The 18,727-nt window shown below is 42.2% G+C and overlaps 1 protein-coding gene across 7 annotated transcripts in view; it reads left to right on the top strand.

The window, feature by feature from the left end:
• The window catches only part of CBFA2T2 (CBFA2/RUNX1 partner transcriptional co-repressor 2), a 108,700-nt gene that overhangs the window by 58,726 nt on the left and 31,247 nt on the right, over positions 1-18,727 (top strand). Inside the window, exon 2 of one of the 7 annotated variants that reach the window (XM_030533005.1) lies at positions 2,450-2,596. The exons of 4 other annotated variants lie outside the window; for them this stretch is intronic. The gene's annotated coding sequence lies outside the window, so the exon portion shown is untranslated. Of the gene's footprint in view, positions 1-2,425; positions 2,597-2,690; positions 2,786-18,727 lie in introns of those variants that run through there. 2 more of the 7 variants (XM_030533004.1, XM_030533007.1) reach the window with 2 other exon arrangements.

The following is an 18,727-nucleotide window of genomic DNA, read 5'->3' as shown; positions in this document are numbered from 1 at the left end:
ATGCTCCCTGCTCCTTTTTTTAATTACTAAGACAGTGCTATTCACGACGCTGTTTAGTAATTATTCATGATACTTGGGCTGTTGATGGGGACATTTCCAGCCATACATTTGACACTATTTTATCTGCAGTCTGTTCAGGGCTGCCCAGAGGATTCAGGGGGCCTGGGGAAAAGCAACTTCAGGGGCCCCTTCCATTAAAAAAAACAACAACAAAAACTTGCAATACTAGAGAATACTATATTCTCGTGGGGGCCCCTGCAGGGACCGGGGCCTGGGGCAAATTGCCCCACTTGCGCCCCCCTCTGGGCAGCCCTGAGTCTGTTCTGCTCTGTGTTCCTGGGTTACCTGTTTTGGTGATTGACACTCATTGGATACACTTATGTCTTTTGTCACTGGGGATTAGGACCCATCCCTCATAACCTTGTTTGTCCTCAGGGATCTGTGCACTCGACACCTCCCTCGTTGCTGGAGGTAATCCAGGCTTGCCTGAGGTTTGGCTGCTTTTCAGCAATGTTTTCAGCTTAGCTGATAATGACTGCTTGGGTTCTACCAAGCAGCAGGGATTTTTAAATTTTTCTTTTGACTACTCTGATATCTAATATCCTTTCCCTGTTTTCTACTGAGGTTAAAGTTTCTTCTTTCAGGCCTTTTGGTGGTTTGCTAGAGGGCCTGTATGATGAATTTGCTGCATCTGTTCTTAAAAGAAAGAGAGAATATTTTCTTCTCTAATAATTTTCAGGTTGTTTTCCTCTTGTCTTATATTTTTTACCTTCTTTGGTCTCGAAGGAAGATTGTGTCTATTGCTGAGGTCAGACAATAACACTCTGCAGTATGTAAAACCATACGTGCAGATCTAGTTTGTCTTTCTTCCAACCTGGATGGTTCAAGGACTAAGAATTTTGCCAAGGCTGGGAGATGGAAAAATCTAGCTATGGCAAAATGAACATGCTGCTGGCAGGTTAGGAAGAATCACCTCAAGGCTATGATATGGGGGTCAAGGGTGCCTGGTTCCATTACTAATGGGGTTTTTATCCACTTTTTGTGAAGGAAGCTTGTGGTTTAGATTTACTCTTGAACTCTACAGCTACTCCTGGATTCTCTTGGAGGCAACAGGGGCCAAAAAAGTCTTTGTATCTGGTGTGAGAGTTTCTCAGATGTGGCCCTTACCACAATTATGCACACCTTGGTGACCTCTAGAGAGTTACTGCAAAATGCTTTGCTTGGGGCCACCTAGAAGGCACAGCTTATGCAGAGCCATGCCTCACTGTGTCAGCAGCTGGGAGTACCTCATGGCTGTGCCAGCTCCTGTGCCTGTTGAGTGAAATTCAGAATAGGCAGAGTGATAAAGCCCTGCGTGGGTACTGGCTGTCTGAGAATCATCTCTGTGTGACATGAACACAGCTGAGATCAGATGGGGGCATTTAAAGTAAGGGTGCTTAGAGTTGAATGGTGCAGGGCATTCTTAGGAGAGAGCCCCCAGTGAGCTGGCAAATCATCTGAATACCTCAAAATGCTTATAAACATTAAAGAATTGGGCCTCTTTCATGCACATACACAAGCTAGATACTTTATTAACTCAGTGTCACAGATGAGGAAACGTGTGGTGACTTGTCCAAAGTCACACAGCAGATCTGCAAGGAAATGCTGGGGCCAGATGTAGGAGCCACAGGTTCTGACTTCTAGCTATTATCTTCAGCCATCACTGGCTTCATTTTAAACTTAATTTCTGAGAACCCTAAAAGTTCTTGAAAGGAAGATTTGCAGTGCGCTCTGAGCTATATGTACAGACCACACACTACCACACATGCATTATGGGGAACAGTGAGTCTAGAGGGCCTTTCTCCTTCAATTTAGAAATAGGTTCCTCTCCTGGGGCCACACCCCTCAGGTACCCAGGCTGTCTGGTTCTCAAGTTTCTTTGCTGGGGTGTCTGCAGTCCGTGCTGGATCATCCTTCCAGTGCTACAGGGTTCAGCAAAGCCTGGTCCTGTTGAAGCTGGCTTGTGCAGCTTCTCTCTCCTGGTTTACCTCAGCTGCCCCTCTGTGAATCTCCTTACTCCAAGAAGGATGCCATAGAGAGACAGCCTTTCCCCTCCTTGACCTTACTCCATCCCTACCAGGGGCCCTCTGGTGGAGACAAGCAGGTTACATGAGGGAAGCTCCCTAGTTACCTCTGCTCCCTAATGTGTACAGATGCCATCCAGAGGTTGGAATGAGGCGACAATCAGCGGGAAACCCAGGCTGCATAACTATTTGTGCTGTTAAATAAACCACAGTGGCTCTGGAGCAAAGAGCTAATACTCTCTGTTCTGAACTGGAGTAGCATCTGCTGGCATGGTGCTTTGTCTCTATAGTCTATATCAGCTCTTATAAAACTAGAGTTGAGAAAGGACACTGGCTGGAAAAATTCCCTTCATTCCTCACAGCTTCTTTTTCCTGCCAAATTCAAGAACTAGGGAATAAAACAATGGCTGGCGAGAATGAAGAGTGAGCAACTCAGTAGTCTGACAGCTAAGAACATCCCATCATAAAGTGCTGCGGCCCTCAGGGAAGCAGGCTTCGAGTCAAGCACCACAGAAAGAAGTCCACAGTGCCAGGTGAAAATTGGTTTGACAAATGTGTGACCTGTTTTATTCTGTTTACAGAGCCAGTTAAGGCTGGGGCTAGCTGGGTATTTGTAAAAGACATTTTGCTTCCGTGGAAAAATCCAGGAAGAGGTTGACTTGCAGATGTTCGTCCTTGCTTTTTGCTGCAGCCCTGTACGGAGGCGGGTGGATGCGTCTTTAGTAAGTATTGATGCAGCATTGTAGCAGTGATTGTATTGTTCAGTGGTGAATTCTCTTCAGCTCAGTCGATTAGAAACATAACGAATGCACCACAAGGTCACTATTCCCGGTGTCACAGAAATGCTTTTCAAAGCCTCCCATCATTGAACTAGTCAGATAAAGAATGACTAAAAAAAAATTTGAAAGGTGGATGAGACTGGGAAGAGAAAGTGTTTCAGACTGGGTTAAATGGAGCCCAATTTGGTGCTCATTTGGGATTTTTAAGGGGTTTTGTTAGTTTGTTTTTAACTGCTCCACTTGTTAGACTTTGGTGTGTTACCTTTTAAAAATATCTCCACAGCTTAAGTCTTTAAGTCTCTTCCATGGTAAACACTGCAGAAAAGTAGGGCAATAGTCAGTGTCCTCCAGGAATATTCCCCATTAAACATATTTTAGCAGTTAGACCTGAAATCTGACCTACTTTAAGCATGTAGCCTCACCAGGAATGCCTGCTAGCTTCTAAATATTGTTTTATTTCAAACATGCTAGTGTGATTAAGAAACTAAAAGGAACATCATTACCATGGCCCCAATTCTGCAGCATGATTCACTAGCGTGGGCCTCTGCAACTGCACAGGGTCCCACTGACTATAGTGGACTCCCCATAGACCCACAGGTCTGCTCCATCAGGCCCTGATCCTCCATTGCGATCATTATTTTGATCTTTACTATAAGCCTGATCCAAAGCCCAGTGAAGTCAGTGGAAAGACTCCCAACTGCATTGTGCTTTGGATCAGGCTCCTTTCCTGACTTTTAAGAACACCACATGTTCACTGCTGCTTCAGAGCTATTTGGGACTAGGCCTGCAGGATGAAATGCTGTTCCCAGCACTGCGCTGGCAACTTTTTATTGCTGTAGCAACAACAGTAGAATTTAACAGAATGGAGCTTAACTTTCTTGGCAGAAGCGGGAGAGAGGTGAGGATGTTTATTAAAAGGGACAAGATCAGACTTCAAGATGTCAAGTGTATAACAGGAATTAAAAAATGCTAAATAAAAATAAACACTAGATACTGTCCCCAAAAAACACTGTGAAGGTAGAAAACAGTGCCAGTAGCTAGAGTTTTTCACCAATACACTTGCACATATATCTGCGCCAAAGCCATGATCTACTACAGAAAATTACCTTTACAGAATCTAAAGTTATTGCTTTATACACTGCTTTAACTGCAAGCAGGGCAAAAAATCTCCCACAGAAATCATAGTTCTTAGGGAAGCGGTAAACAGCTGCGTGTCCTTCCACCTAACCTTTGGCTTTTTAATACGACAAATGAAATGTCCTTACTAGCACCTCAGCAAATCCTTACATGGATTTTGTTTAAATTCAGTTGTGATGAATGGAAATTTGGAAAAAAAAAAAAATCAGATGTGGCTTCTGAATCTGTCATTTTTAAAAATGATTTGTCATGCTCCTGATTAGTCTTAGAGACAAACAAGCAGGATAATAGCATGCTGTTTAACAGGTGACGTTGTCTGGAAAAGGCACTCAAGATAAAAGCTGGTTAAAGCTAGTGAGCGACTGACCATTTTTTTGTTTTGTTTTGTTTCAGAAACTCAGGCCTTGGCTACACTGGCGCTTTACAGCGCTGCAACTTTTTCGCTCAGGGGTATGAAAAAACACCCCCCCGAGCACAGCAAATTACAGCGCTGTAAAGCGCCAGTGTAAACAGTGCCCCAGCACTGGGAGCGCGGCTCCCAGCGCTGTAAGCTAATCCTCTGAGGGGGGTGTAGTACCTGCAGCGCTGGGAGAGCTCTCTCCCAGAGCTGGCACCGCAACCACACTTGCACTTCAAAGCGCTGTCGCGGGAGCGCTCCCGTGACAGCGCTTTGGAGTTTGAAGTGTAGCCAAGCCCTTAGTTACTAAATAGAAAACAAGTTTTAAATTAGTACCTCCAAAACCAGAGAATAACACTGAGGAACTCCAGGGTACTAAGAGCCAGAATGGTTATGACTTACTCAAGACCACACAGAGCAAACAGGAAGTCAAGGGGACTACTCATGCTTAAGCACCTTGCTGAAATGGGGCCTAAATGAACAGATTCTGTCCACATTACATGATATTTAAAGTAGGGCTGGATTTACATAGGTATTTAAGGTGCCTAAATATGGTGCAAATGCTTTGTAAATGTGACCCATACGCTTTAAAAAAACCGTGGCAGAGATTTAAGGAATGAAACGGTAAGCGCAGCAGAGACTTGGATGGTAATATTTTGAAGGAATTACTTTCCCAAAGTGTCTCTGAATGGCATCTCCTGTGCACCATCTCCATATTTATCACGTCAAGGAACTCAAGGGAGAGTTTCTACATTTGTAACTTTGCATGTAGTAGAAACACATTTGCTGGATTGTGCAGTGAATAATTTCAGAACATTTGGAAGCTTAACTGCTTAAAAGTAACTTTTTTTTATTTTGAAGTCAGATAATCGGACTTCCTCCACACATCTCTCAAATTAGCACATACAGTGAAGGTGTGTATAGACCACAAATAGGGTGATTATCATAATGTTAATATTCATATGAAGTTTTTGCTTCTGTTGTACACAATGTTTCATGTAAACGTTATCACTGGATTCTGTTTTCCATGTACAGTTTTTATGTGCATACACTTCACACACATACATGCAGGGAAATTACCCTGAAATTGTCTTTGATTCAGTGTTGGTGATGGCTCAACAATAGAAACTGCTGCTCTTAGTGTTCTTAGGTTGTATCCCAGCTGTACTTGTTATGTCTGGTCTCGGTTGGACTTGAATTAATTAATCTTCCTCATGTTTTCGCCAGTAAGGCAAATACAAGACAGATGTCCACATCTGGAAGGTTAGTTCCAGCCATCATTATTGCACTCAAATAGTTTAAATTACAGTAAGACTATTTGGAGAGCAATGAAGCACGAGGAGATTTTTAAGAACTCTGAATATGTTATTTTGGTATTCATTAAAAATGTTTAGCAGCTGGAATTTTTCATTCGAAATGCTGTTAACCTAGTGAATAAATATTGCAGAGGATTAAATATCTGTGTTACATTAGAAATGGATTTTCAACTTATTTTGTACCCCTGTGTGCAGTGGTAAACAAACGAAATGTTACCAAAATATTTATAACTAATTTAACTAATTAACGAGGATATTTTGCTTTGCTTGACCATGGTTGGCTATCCAATGCCTGGGCATTGTATTTCTGGTTACAGTATTGGACAGCTAGATCATGATGGTGAATGGGGTTTTGCTTTTTGTGGAAGGAAGCAAATTTCTCTGACGAAGGGGTTCAGAGGTGTTTCATCATTCTGTCACTGCAGAATGCCAGGCGCAAAGTCTAGACAGGTTTATTGGCTACTTTTAACAGTTCAGAAAGGGAAAAGATGGATTCCTGATGGAACAACTGCACTAACTTTATTCTTGCACTTCTTACTGTAAGTTGTGTCTTCAGGGTATATTTTCATAACAGAAAAGTTTATCAGGATGTGCATTAGGTTCCTCTTGATTCCCACGTCGATTGCATTGTGTGACAGATGGCCAAAAGTCACATGCCTACAGCTGAGGGAGAAGAGCCCCAGTAACTGTCTAATGCACACTTTGACAGAGCAGGCAGTATTGCTCACTAACCCTAATTTTTCTCCAGAACTCGTGGAGTCTCATGCAAGGTGTCCTGTTGTGGAAAATATTGCGTAGCAGAAGAACAAGCGGAAATTATTTTTTCTAACCTCTGCCTTTATTTTACAAATAGTCCCTGAATGTTCTGGAGCCCTTCTCCCTTTACCTGGGCCCAGCATCCCTTTTTATTATAAAATCTAAATGGTGACCACTGAAGAGCTCATCATTTGGCATTTCCAATACAAAGTGAGTATAAGGGGTCCGGAACTATGAACCGCTTCCAGGGCAGCTTGGCATTTTGGGATCAGGACAGTTTAAAATGTGACCTGCTTTCCCTCCCTTCAGCTGCCTCCCTGCAGTTCTTCCACCTCCTCCCCCAGGCCACTCTGCTAAGTTCACCCCCACACCACATACTCCATTTAATATAATGGATGACAACGGGGGTTTCGTTCTGCAGTGATTCCATCCGAGCCATGTCCCATGGAGAACTGGTACAAAGCTGTAGAATGATCAAAAACCCAGTCAGCTTCTGTCAGTGTGTCCAGCCATGTTCCCTCGTGTCTATTAGGGACTAGGCTGAGACTGCTAAATATATTTCAGTTGGACTCGAGGTGAAAGTCAAAGCTGTTAACTGTTTTGCCATCTAGCTCCATAATAAGTCTGTTGAATGAGCAGAAAGAAACTGTATACCAAGCGATGCTCCTCAGACCGTTTTAGAGAATCAGTCCTCTATGATGCAAATCAGTCATCAGCAAACTTCTGTTGGCAGAGATTCATTTGTGTCTGTGAAATTAGAGAAGTGATTTCTTGCATACCCTGGCTATGTATTTAGAGATTCTCATTTATCTGGACCCAAGCTACGTGTGTCATTAGGTTGTGGACCAAATTTTTGTGGCAGTTTCATCTGCTGAGCGCTAAATTTGCTGTGGGTCTGTAAACCAGAACTGAGCCATAGACTCTGTGTAATCTTGAGCCAGTTGCATGTCATGGCTGGTACTGCGCTGTTTATGCAGGAGGAAAGGAAGATCCAGTTGAAATGATAATGCTGAAATTAAATATGTGACAACAAAATAGGAAGAATTACTATAAAACTGAGCAAATGCTGATAACTTCATACTGCCAAACACATTAATAGGTTTTCATAAAAATCACTGAAGGATAAGACAGAGAAGGCTCAGCAATCAGCCTTAAAGAAAAGAAATGATTAATCTTATTTTCCTTATTAACTGCTCTCTTGACTGGTTGCAAATGATAACATGTTCTGCTATTTCAATTTCTTATAGCTAAGTTCCACATAACTGAGCTTGAAAGTGAAACAGCTGTGTGTGGGAGATGGAGAGATGGCAATGGAGATGCATGCATTTATTTTTGATTTGTGAAATGCCTATTCCAAACTCTAGGGGCTTAGTCCTGCAAGGTGCTAAGCACTGCTGTGAGGTGCTGAGTCCCCTCCACTCCCACAGTATCTTGCAGGATCAAAGCCTCTGGTGCTTTGTAAACTGAAATATACATAAAAAAATGGATTGATCACATTCAGTGAAGTACCCAGGCAGGAACCTTATACCCACCCATCAGAATAGGACCCATAGTAGCCCCTTATAAAACTGTCCATGCATAAAAGAGAATGCATTGGGCGTCAGTAGATCTGGGCTCACCCAGATTGGCCACTGACTTATTGTGTGACCTTGAGCATATTACTCAACCTCTGTGTACCTCAGTTTTTTTAACTGTAAAATGGAGTACTGTAGCAACATTTGCCATCTTTGCGAAGAAGCTAGACAAATTTGGACTGGAAGTAAGGCAAAGTTTTAATGGTAAGAGTAATTACCCATTGGAACAATTTACCATTGGAACAATTCTCCATCACTGACTATTTTTCAGTCAAGATTGGGGTTTTTCTGAAAGATTTGCTCTAGGAATTATTGGGAGGAAGTTCTTTGGCCTGTGTTTTATATACAGGAACTTGGCCTAGATGATCACAATGGTTCCTTCTGGTCATAGAATGTATGAACGCACTTTGAGGCCACCTGGAAACTCTCTATATGGAAACATAAAATCTTTACCCTGTACGTTTTATGACGTTTTCCCTCTTCCCTGCTCCAGTTGGGTATTTTGTAACAAAATACAATTCACCCTTCCCTTCTCTTAAGGCTGCTTTTATTCATTGTCTTTATACTGCTGCTCTCATTAATGCTTTGTGTATCTAATCCTTTCCTCTTTCCCCACCTTTTTATGTAATTATATTGCCAAACGATAAAAGATTTGCTGTTTTCTAGGCAAACTGATTTTCATTTGAGCTTGGGAGACACTGCCAGGTATCTGACTGTAGGTTGATATATTGCTGAGCTATTCACACAGGGTTGTAGAGACTGACTAATAACAAATGCTTTGCATTCATATAGCTCCTCTCATCTGAGTATCTCAAAGCACTGTGCAAAGGTGGAAAGCTCTTTATAAATGGCTTGAAGCAGTCAAGGGGGGGAAGACAAGACATCGTCAAAGAGCAAAGCAAAGATGTTAAAAATAAAATTTAAATGTGATTCTTCCCATTTCTCAGTTCCTAATGTGAAAAATTATTAGCTTGGTGGAGACTGAAAACAGATGGTGAGCAGTTGGAGCAGATAAGCACGTTATTCAAAATAAACATTCGCTGAAGCTGGGAAGGTGGCAAGCTATATTTCACTCCACCCTATTTACATTATCAGGTCAAGTTACACTGATGGAGCTTTTAGGCTGCATTAAAATTAACAACAGGATCTCCTGGAAAGCAAGGAAATAGCAATGTGTCCTTTTAATCATGGACTCATTTGGGCTGGAATGGATATCTAATAAGCCACTTGGTCTGCCCCTCACCTTCAGGGCAGTATTGATTTAATTATCCTAAACCATCCCTAGTAGATTATCAGCAGGATCTAGTTAACTACTGAATAGCCCCCAGAGATGATAACTCTATCCCCTCCTTGCCCTCTTGTTCCTTTTCTGACCCATGTTTCTCCGAACGTTCAAACTGAGGGTTTGTCTACTTGGGATGTGGGACACGGCAAGCCAGGGAGTGAATCTGCAGCAGGCTAGCTTGCTGCGCAGTAACATCCTGTCTGGACCGTTCTACAGCACGCTAAAAGTTCTAAAATACATAACTTTGCTTTCTCGTCTATCCTGTTAAACTATGAGAGTCCACAAAGCAGCCTGAAGGGATGTCTTAAGTGTTCTGAGCCTCCACTTTGAAGTATTATGATTTTATGTAACTTCAGGTTCATGACCCTGCAGGATCATCTCAATCTTTTTTACTTACTTGGCAGATAAATGAGTTCCATGCATTTTGCTTTTTTTTCGGGATGGTGGTTCTTTAGGATGAAAGACAGGCCTGTCTGCTCTGCAGGGATCTCAACGATCCCTGGGCACTTACTGTATGAGTAGAGTTTTGCCCTGCTGTCCGAGCTAAAATGTTCCCTTTCTCTATGGCTATGTTATACGCTGCTCCTACCCTTTCTCTCAAGAGGCTGCGTTTCAGTGGGAACGTATGCAGAATCCTTCACTCCAGAAGGCCTCATGTAAAAACAAAATATGGCTACTTTATAGACATCAGAATCCAATCATCTGGTGGCAAGTGCCTTGCTGACTCTGATCACTCCAACTGTGATGAAAAGCGGGTAGAGAGGGTATCTTTGGATATATGGTAGGTCTTACTGTAAACAAACCTGTGAACATTCATTTACTTTGAATGGAGATGATTTCCTGTCTTGCTGCTTCTAACGTTTTTGGTTTTTAATATAAAATAGAGAAATCAGTTTAATAGCAAAGTTGGTTGAACCCAGCAAACAGTTTTGTGTGTTGCAGGACAGACTCTGCTGGTTTGTAGTTAGGACCTACAAACTAAGGGCTTGTCTACACTTGAAATACTACAGACGCACAACTGCAGCTGTGCTGCTATAGTGCTTCAGAGTAGAAACTACTAACGTGGACGGAAGAGGTTCTCCCACTGGAGTAGGTAACTCACTTCCCAGAGAGGTGGTAAAAAGTCTTCTGTCAACCTAGTGCTGTCTATACCAGGAGTTAGGTCGGCTTAATTATGTCGCAAGGGTGTGGATTTTCTACATCCGAGTGACATAGCTGGGTCAATCTACCCTTTCAGAGTAGACCAGGTCTAAATTCAGATTCAACATGTACTTCCTTAATTGAATTAACTTTTCCAGCACTGAATCAATAAAATACTTGTACAAATCAGAATAGCCTTATAATCTTGAGCTGGTTAATATATAAAAGGCAATTACATTGTCTACATATCATATTAGCCTTTGTTCCATTCTTCCCGGCACTGTATACTTGCCTGAAAACTCACTGCTCTGGCTATTGTACCAGGATCAACATTTACTCTTCCACTTCTGCCATTTCTAGCTTAATGCTGGCAGCCAGTTTTGTCACTGGGAAACTGCTTGTGCTCACCTTTTTAAAACTAGATTATTCCTCATTGTGCATTGACCGGGCGATGGATGCTCCTATCCCAACATTCTGATTCCTTTCATAGTAATTCAGCCTTTCTGTCCAGCTACCCCCAAGCAGTACTGCTTAGCATTGTGAGGTCAGTGGCACAGCATCCTCCCACCATTGGTCCCACTTTGCTTCTAGTTGAACCTTCTGTTTCCTAGATCACTTCCAATTTTTCCCAGCAACACCTATCTTTGTCTGTTGGGATGTGTTTAGCTTTCTTCTGTCCCACTCCAGCACTGTACAGTTCTCAAATATGCCAGGATGCCAACTTTTAAATATTGAAGCTTAATGTTGTTATTTAACAGGTTCACAAACCACATTTTATTAGCACATGTAAATCGCACATCCTGATATTATCCTATCAGCCTTTTGGAGTCATCTAGTCCTTCCACTGGCCATGGTTATTTCACATTGAATTCTCATGGTAGCTGCTTATCTAGCTTTTGTCCTGCAGTCCTTTATTTCTCCTGGCTCTCGGTTTCTTTCTTCATTTCCAAAGACTTTAAGATAGAAATTAAATTTCTAGAGTCTTTTAGACACTCCCTAGCCACCCAGCTATTGTGATTGTTTTTTTTATCTTTTTCAAAACCGTATGAATGCAAAGGATTATTAAACCAGACTTTTCTTTTTATCGTTTAGCCAAATTCTACTTAAACTGTATTCTTCTGAGGTCACCCATCATAGCAACACTCCTTTTATTAAGTGCAATAGCAGGAAGGTTTACTTAAAGACAGTAAATGTCTTGAAAACCTGTCTTGGCTGGTGTTTAAACTGTTGAGTTGAAAAAGTGTGTATATTGTGGACACAATAGGGCATGTTTAACGCTCAGCTGTTGCTGGAGAGCTGAGGGGAAGAACTTCTCTGATTTGTGAGTGAAGGCAAAGATGGTCTGATAGCTTCCTCCAGAACCTGTTCTAACGAATTGTTCATTCTGGGACTTGATCCTCAACTAGAACTTAGCCTGCGCTTGTTAAATGAGAAGTTGATCAGCAGTGCTACTCTTAACTGTTGTTGTTCTTTGTCTGCTACATGAAGACAAGAGTTGGGAAGCAAAATAAAATACAATGCAACTAGCAGAGAAAATCTAGTCAAAACAATTACTGGAGTGCCATGCAGTTTATTTTTCAGTTGGGTGGGTGTCATGGGCCACACTCATCGCTGGTGGCACCTGATGTTGGGCATCCTGGGGATTAGTTCTGAAAGGTACTGTGTTCTCCTCCAGTGGTGTCTCTCCCACTGTCTTCTCGTTCTGAGGCCTGCTTGTGCCAGGAACTGCAGCCTCCTTTTCGTGATTCAGCCCTCTGGCCAGATCACAACATGGTTCCCCCTTCTGGGAGGCGGCAGAGGTGGTGTAACAAAGTCTTTCCTGGACCAAATCATCACAGGCAGTCCACTGTCCTCTGCCTGGTATTTGCCATGTCCCTAGTGGCTGGTAGGGAAACCGGGTCCCACCCTCTACTCTGGGTTCCAGCTCAGGGGCCCTCAAGTTAGCCAAGGCCTGCACTGCTGTCCCTTGCTATTTCTCCTACCTTCCTGGCTTTCCACCTCTTTGGGTTCACCAGGGAGTAAATGTGAACTACCCTCTATAGTCCCAACGCACCTCTCTCCTCCCAGGGAGTGACTGCAGCCTGCCTTCCTGCAGTCCCTTTCTGTTGCCAGCTTCCTGGCTTATATAGGCGCTGTCTGTCCCTGCCCAGTTGAGCCTTGTCTAATTAATCCCTGGTCCCTGGCTTCTCCTCCAGGTGCATCCTGGACAGTTAATTGGGCCTGATTTACCCTCTCAGGGCCAGTGAGTATACCCCATCACAATAGGATACAGTACAGCTTTGTGATCAGCAGTTCCTTGAGTGGGCACAAAATCAATCCAACCTCATGAATGCATGGATCAGCATTCATGTGACACCCCCAGTCAGTGCCCAGCCTAAGCCGGGGAAGCTAATGATCCAACCAGCAGACCAAATTCAGTGATGAATCCAGGTCATGTGCCACCTGAGGCATGTTGCGCATACGCTACGAAGAAGAATGCATTGAAATGCCCCATCCTTTTTGCCACAAGGACGTCCCTAGTGGTACCCCCAAACCAAACAGCTTCCTACCTCCAGGCCATCCAATATACAAAATCAGATGAATAACGTGGATATCAGCTGAAATCTGTATTGATTAATCATTGTAAAATCTGGTTTTCAACCCCCGTGTCCCTGTTGCATTTCTCCATCAAATTTGAGAGAATGGAGACACTAACAGTTGTCAAGTAAAGAATAAAACAGAATGTCAGTGGCCAGGATTCTTTTAAATAAAGTGAATCTTATTCCCTGGTAACACTTCAGATTGTTTCAGGTTAGTTCAGTATAGTTTTTGTCTCATCTTGGCACTGGCAGGAATATTCTTTTGTTCGTTCAGTGCGTCTTCATTAACCAGTCAACATTTGCTATCTCTGGATGTGAAGTCAGCACAAGTCGTCATAAAATTATGATGTTTGGCAGCTTGATGGCAAAAACCATGTGCTATAAACATGTTCAATCTGTGTCCTACAGGCAGTGTTTGGAAAATAGCGACACAGAATTCATAAACGTTTCTAAAATAGATCCAATCAGCGCTGTCAGACCAAACCATGTCAGCTAACATTCCCCCACAAGACATGGAACAAGAAGTTTAATAGCTTTGTAGAGGAGCAGGAAGTAGCACTGTAGTTTGTCTGGAATTTTGGAAGGAAGCCTGTTTGAAGTTGTCATAAACAGATAGCTAAGGGTTAACGTCTCTTTCACCTGGAAATAAGTATCTGAAGCACCTGACCAAAGGATCAATCAGGAAACAGGATTTTTTCAACTCTGGGTGGAGGGAAGTTTGTGTGTGAGTCCCTTGTTCTTGGGTCTTCTGCCTGTACTCTCTCGGCTATGAGGAGTGATTTTTTCTATTTCCTGCTTTCTAATCTTCTGTTTCCAAGTTGTGAGTACAAAGACGGTTTGTTGTTTTGTATTTACATGTCTATAGTTGCTGGAGTGCTTTGAATTGTATTCTTTTGAATAAGGCTGTTTATTCAATATTCTTTTAAGCAAATGACCCTGTATTTGTCATCTTAATACAGAGAGACCATTTTTATGTATTTTTCTTTCTTTTTTATATAAAGCTTTCTTTTAAGACCTGTTGGAGTTTTTCTTTAGTGGGGAACTCCAGGGAATTGAGTCTGCAGCTCACCAAGGAACTGGTGGGAGGAAGAAGTCAGGGGGAAATCTGTGTGTGTTAGATTTACTAGCCTGACTTTGCATTCCCTCTGGGTAAAGAGGGAAGTGCTTGTGTTTCCAGGACTGGAAATAGAGAGGGTGGACTCCCTCTGTTTAGATTCACGGAGTTTGCTTCTGTGTGTCTCTCCAGGAACACCTGGAGGGGGGAAGGGAAAAGGTTTATTTCCCTTTGTTGTGAGACTCAGGGGATTTGGGTCTTGGGGTCCCCAGGGAAGGTTTTTGGGGGGACCAGAGTGCCCCAAAACACTCTAATTTTTTGGGTGGTGGCAGCTTTACCAGGTCCAAGCTGGTAACTAGGCTTGGAGGTTTTCATGCTAACCCCCATATTTTGGACGCTAAGGTCCAAATCTGGGGCTAGGTTTATGACAGAAGTGTAACAGATTAAGATGTCCAATTTAGGAAGTGATGATAAACTGACATTCTGAGTAGTCAAGCTATCAAATGCAACTGCTCTTCTTAGAGAGAGGCTGCAGGGACAAATGCAGGTTTGGAAGAAGGAGTTTGGTTTGCCAGTGTTGTCTTGTTTGGTGCTTCTTATGAACCTTGTATGTCAGGGAGCTGAAAAGCATCCTAACTTGGATGTGCATTTAGACTGAACTCATGTTCCACTTCCTGCCTCCAAACAGTTAACATTGCACTTGATTCTATTCAACATGATTTCAGATAACTGGGAAATTTTATGGCTTGCACACAGTTTGAACAGCCGCTGGGTGTCCCTTCTCCCTAACCACAGCTGGAGATCAGCAGCTGGAGACTGAATAAAAATCCTGTCATTGATTAACCAGCAAACCTTCCTAAACAGTTCAGTGTGAGAAGAAAGCAATGTTCCTTCAGCCCTTGATGGGAGAGCTGACCTCCTCCAGCAGTGTCTGCATTGCCCCGTTTTAGCTCATTTTTCTCTGTGTGAAGCTGAGTAAAAACCGATATTATTCCCATTAAAGGGATATATAAAATCAGAATGTTTAGAAGACAGATATGTCTTTATCTTGGTTACAACCACAACAATCCAGTAATAGAAAGCTTGTGAAATCTAACAGCGCTGCTTGCTTTTTGTATTTCGCTCATGGTGAGCCATGAAAACAAGCCACTTGATTTCTTGTGAGTTTGGGCTTTCAGGTTCTCATGCACTGCGACAGAGCAATGCAGTGTTTTTCAAGTTATTACAAGTGCATGGGATTGTTTATTGAGCATGGAGGGGGTGGGAATTCCGTTGAACTTTCGTTATAGCTGACAATGGCAATATTTCTGCTTGGACTTTATTAAAAAAAAATAAAAAAACACTTTATTTTTAAAAATGTGCCCTTGGTAGTAGTGTTTTGACAGTATGTTTAATGTGTCCTGCAAATGGTTTGGAAAGAGAGATCATCAAAATCAAGATTCCATTCCGTGCTCTAGGGAGATCGTATGTCTCATGTCATTTTCCCCATATGTAGTTGTGGGAACAGGTTTCGCAGGAAAGGGATGAAAAAAACGGAGTATGAAAGGGGTACCGTGCATATCTTTGCATGTGAGCTGTCTCGTTGGAGGTAAAGGCAGGAGAGACTATTGAATTTTGTAAAGCTAGAATAGGAAGAACAATTTACAGTGAATGACATTTATTAAATGTTGTAGAAATTTCTTTTCTGTTTGTGAATTATCTGACAATTGATTATAATTTCCATGAGTTAGCTCACTGTTTGCATTTACTCAAATGATTTGTGCAAACATATTTCAGTCACTGAGTATCTCACAAATTATGGAGCAAAGTATTGGATATTTACAGTTAGAACTGTTTTGACTAAACGCTGTCGATCCCAGGGTGTGTTTCTGTTCCCTGAACAGATGAGTGCAACTCTTAGCATGAAGTTTCTGGTGTGAATACTTTTGATTGCAAATTTAAAATTTGTTTCTGTGAATATTTGCTAGAGTATTTGCAGGAAGTGTACAAACAGGAAGGATGGACACATTCAGTATGAATTAATGTAAAAGCGTGAATGAACACTTGCATACAGAAGTGTACAGTATATGGCCAGTGTCTTGAATAATCTCTCTGGTCGCTTTCTTAGTGGATGGGAAGCTGAGATTTGAACAGAAAATTACTGATGTGAAACCGGGTTTATATAAACTAAAAGACACACCTGCTGCCATATAAATACTTTAGGACTGCAGATTTGATTTGATTTTTAATTGTGAGCATTGAAATGGAGAGAGTTTCTTAATTGCTTGAGAATGGGGGGTTTACTGTAAATCATCTCTGCTCACACTGCCAGTGTCACCTCTCTAATCTCACAGAGAGGAAGATTGTCGGAGTGCAAGATCCATTTGTTACCTTGCTGACCTTAAGGATGATTTTCCACAAGGAGAATAAATGAGATACCTGTGGCCTGGTGTATGCAGGAAAAACAGGAGTGTGTGACTTGCATAAGGGATTTCAGACCATGGGCAATAGTGCCAAGTGCTTGGTGCAGAAGGGCTCTGGCGCCAGGTTGTTCCTTCTATGCTTTCACAAACCAGCGCCTTTACTGAGGAGAACAAATTGCTGCCAGAAATTGCGAAGCAGCAGGTTTTGTGATTATAATTAAGTGAAAAACTTCTCATTTCAATCAGTTTCCTTTTAAAAAAAATAGGATTGTTCCACTCAGAGTTTAAGCCCTGGTACAACTGTGTTCTTTAGTGCTGATTGATAACTTGCAAAAATTACATCGTTATGTAGTATTTATATATTTAAAAAGCACCTAAAGTGTGTTAAACTCAGCTCTCAGTGGGCGGTTCCTTATAAAGTCCCTTTCAATAGCTTCCAACTCCAGTCTAGAGAGGTTGGGTTGGACACAGATCTGGGAGCCAGGAATTTCTTAGTTCTAATTCAGAACTGGAAATTGATTCCTTCCAGGGCTTTAGAAAAATCACTTCACCTCTGTTAGTTTTTTCCAGTTGTAAAAATGTGGATGCTTCTTACCTCTACTGATGGTTAATGCTTTGAAGATGAGAAGGGCTGTTCTAGCTCTTAAGAAGTATTATTTGATGTTTCTAATCAGCCCCAGAGGTCTAGCTGGGTCCTTCCTGCCTATTAAATCCGCGCTAGTAATACAGATTATGCTATCAGAAGCTTTTTGACAATTCTCTTGGTGCTGCACATGGCAGAATGGAGTCCAGCTTGCTCTGCAGTGCTAATAGAAGTTAGATTTGTTCTTTGGCAGTGAAGGAGCTGTGAGTAGCAATTTACTGTTTTTCTGAAGGGCCTTCCTAACATAAATATGCTCTGAACTTTTTGGTGGGCTTGTTAGACAGGAAAATGCTTCATTATATATAAACAAAAAACTGCCCAGCCCTCCTTCATGATAAGGGAAATGCCCTGTGTGCCTTCTCACCTTTCAAAGTTCCAGAATGCTTTTTCCTTTGCCCACAGCCAATCAGCATTGAAGGCAATTAGTTTCAGCTGCTATAAAAGTATCCAAGCAGCTGAGGTGTTTTTATTTTGCACTAGAAAGAATCCAAACTTTTCAGTCAACGCCTCAGTAGGCATTTCAGTGCGCTGCTTGTAGGCTGTGTTGAATTCCAGCTTATGCCAAGTGGCGAAGGTTGAAACATGTCTAACTGTTAAGCTCTCCTCCAGGCCTTTGGCAGCCTTGCTGAAAAAGCAGGTGGTCTGCAATGATAGTTCCCTTTGGGTTCTCACACACTGCACACAACACATAGAAGTGAAAGACAACTGTCACTTCCTTCCTTCCCTTGCTCCCTCCCCTCACCTCCCCCTCCCTGCAAAAAATAAAAAAAATTTAAAAAGTGCCAAGGCCCAGATGGATGTGCTGGAAATCTTTCAACGTTTTTTATGAAGGGCATGCTACAACATAGTCACAACACGTGGGCTTTATCTTTTGCTGCAGGCAAGTGGAGAGCTATCTCAATGTCAAATCCTAGTGGAAACAAGACACAGATAGTTTTTATTGATGTAACTAGTTGAGCTCAACCCTAGAGCACTCCACCTGGGATTGATCTCGACTAGCTATATTGAGATTAAAAACTACGGTGCCATGTCTCCACTAGGATTTAACAATGAGTTAGCTGTCACACCTCTTTTGTAATGAAGTCATGGCCTTAAAGGTGAAGTGGAATGATGTTTTATAAAAACGAATAGTTTTAAGAACCCAAATCTTTAGGAGAATACTGTACTGTATATGCATCCATAGGTTTTATAGTCTTGATTTTCAGTGCCCACATAAGTGCTCATCTATTCAGATGTATTTATCTGAATGCTCACACGTCCTTCCTTTTGTGTGTGCTCGGGTAGCCCTGTATTTCTGCAGGGGTGCACAACCCGTGCTGTTCACAGAAGGGAGGCGTGCATTTGACACCTGCAAACACACACCTGCTGGAGCACTGAATATCAAACCTTGAAACAAAAGAGCTTTACAAATGTCTCCTTTACTTACCTGTCAAAGCCTGAGTTTCCTTCCACCAGCCACCTGATGGCATCACACGCGCCTTGTAAAGAATGTAACTCTGCCTTGTGTTGTGTGATGATGATTCCCCAGAGCTATGTGCCTGACCTCAGGTTTTAATGAGGGACGGAGATGTGGAAGTCTTTCATTTTCAGCTGCCTCCTTTA

The sequence above is a fragment of the Gopherus evgoodei genome, chromosome 14, assembly GCF_007399415.2.
Source record: "Gopherus evgoodei ecotype Sinaloan lineage chromosome 14, rGopEvg1_v1.p, whole genome shotgun sequence".
In the NCBI taxonomy this organism is placed as follows: domain Eukaryota; kingdom Metazoa; phylum Chordata; order Testudines; family Testudinidae; genus Gopherus; species Gopherus evgoodei.
This window is presented reverse-complemented; position numbering and strand designations above follow the sequence as displayed.